Source organism: Mandrillus leucophaeus, unplaced genomic scaffold (genome assembly GCF_000951045.1).
Source record: "Mandrillus leucophaeus isolate KB7577 unplaced genomic scaffold, Mleu.le_1.0 Scaffold46, whole genome shotgun sequence".
In the NCBI taxonomy this organism is placed as follows: domain Eukaryota; kingdom Metazoa; phylum Chordata; class Mammalia; order Primates; family Cercopithecidae; genus Mandrillus; species Mandrillus leucophaeus.
Genome location: NW_012104920.1, coordinates 4,077,062 through 4,079,401, shown reverse-complemented (window position 1 = coordinate 4,079,401; position 2,340 = coordinate 4,077,062).

The following is a 2,340-nucleotide window of genomic DNA, read 5'->3' as shown; positions in this document are numbered from 1 at the left end:
ATCTGCCTGCCTCAGCCCCCCAAAATGCTAGGATTACAGGCGTGAGCAACCGTGCCCAACCAAATTTGCTCATTTGATATAAGGTTTATGGGTATGCCAATTTTGTGGCTGATGGAACTCTTTCAAGGCTTTCGTTTTTTTAAATAAAGACCTTCATTTCTCATTGTTCCATTAAGCAATTAAGGTGACAGCATTAATTTGCAGAATTAATTAACAAGAATTAATTACATTTACTCTATTATTTTGAGACGGAGTTTTGCTCGTTGTCCAGGCTGGAGTGCAGTGGTGTGAGCTCGGCTTACTGCAACCTCCGCCTCCCGGGTTCAAGGGATCCTCCTGCCTCAGCCTCCCGAGTAGCTGGAATTACAGGCGCCCGCCATCATACCCAGCTAATTTTTTGTAATTTTACTAGAGATGGGTTTTCACCATGTTGGCCAGGCTGGTCTCAAACTCCTGAGCTCAGGTGATCCACCCGCCTCGGCCTCCCAAAGTGCTGGAATTACAGGCATGAGCCACTCTGCCCATCCAGTTACATTTAATTTTCAATTTAGTTAAACTTTGCATTGGTTCCTGGGCAGCAGAGATAGTCTCATTGGTGGAACCAAGCACTCATCTGTCTGGGAAGCAGTGCTGACTGGGACAGTGAGTTTGGCTTTCTCTGCTCCACAGTTCAAGTTGGAAATGCAAAAGCCCCCCTTCTCTTCCCTGCAGCTCTGAGTAAAGAGTACCATGTGCACAGGCTTTGAAATCATATTTAGGTTCAGATCTTGGCTCTGTCACTTATCAGTTATGTGGCCTTGGACAAATTATTTCATCTATTTTAGTCTGTTTCTTCATCCGTAACATTGCAATATAAAGCCTCCTTCTGAAAGTTAGCAGTACAGTTACAACACTGCTTCAGTAATTTTTGGGTGGCTGGAAGAAGAGGAGACTGACTCCCTTAACACTAAGCCCAAAGCTTCCCCGTTTCCATGTGCTCCCTGGTTTGCAGCTCTCCTCCCTCCCTCCAGGGCTTACGGCCACACTGTCTGTAGGGCAGCCACTCTGCCACCTCTGGCCTCAGGGTCCTCTTGGGTGTGTGCAGAGGCAGGTGCCTGAGAAAGGCCTGTAGAATGGGGCTGCTGGACAGAGCCTAAGGCTCTTGGGAGGAAAACTTGGAGCCATTTGCACTGTTTGGCTTGAAGCATAAACTGAGGGAGGGTGAGCTGGTTTCTGCCTGGCAGTCAGATCTACCCCCAAAAGTCCTACTGATCTTGCCCCCTTCATACTTTTCAAATCTGTCTCCTCTTCCACATCCCCATGGTCACTCCCTCAGTTTAGGTAGCCATATTACTTGGAGGTTACCACAAGTCTCCTAATAGGAGTCTGTTTGCAGTTTTCCACACTGTAGATGAAGTGATCTTTCTGAAGTACACAACTGAGTAACTGATGGTGTCACTCCCTAGTAATAGCTCCCCACTGCTCTTAAATCCAAAATCCCTTACCTGGCTTAAAAGGCCTTGATCTCTCATAAACATCATCTCTCCAGCCGCATCAAATGCATTTGTCCCTTGCACTCTATACGATAGGCACACTAAAAAAGTTTTTTTTTAATTTTTAGGTAGGATTTTGCTATGTTGCCCAGGCTGGACCACCTCAGCCTCCCAAGTAGCTGGGACCATAGGTACCTGCTACTGGGCCTGACTTGTGTTGGCAGACATTTAACAAATAGCTAACAGGTAGTTCAAAACCTTTTTGGTTTTGCTGTGTTTGCTGATTTCTATGGTGTGAATACTCCCACCATGGCTGATTTCAATGCAGACTTGGGAAGCGATGTGCGAAACTGGCTCTGGCCAGCCTGTACAGACTGGCTCTAGCACAACACGGGAAAAGCCACACCCTACACAATAAGGTGTCAATTTCAATCCTGGTCAGGGGGGTGTGGGCTCTTCTAAGTTAGCTTCTTGAGAATTAGCTGTTCCCTTTTCTGCTATTCCTGTATTTTTTGACACAGGGTCTCACTCCGTCACATAGGCTGCTGTGCAGTGGTGTGATCATGACTCACTGTAGCCTCAACCTCCCGGGCTCAGGTGATTCTCCCTCCTCAGCCTCCCAAGTAGCTGGGACTCTAGGCACACACCACCATACCTGGCTAGTTTTTTATATCTTTTTGTAGAGATGGGGTTTCACCATGTTGCTCAGGCTGGTCTTAAACTCCGGGGTTCAAGCCATCTGCCCACCTCAGCCTCCCAATGTGCTGGGATTACAGGAGTGAGCCATCATGCCTGGCCTATTCCTATATTCTTTTGGTTTGTTTGAGATGGAGTCTCACTCTGTCACCCAGGCTGGAGTGCAGTGGCA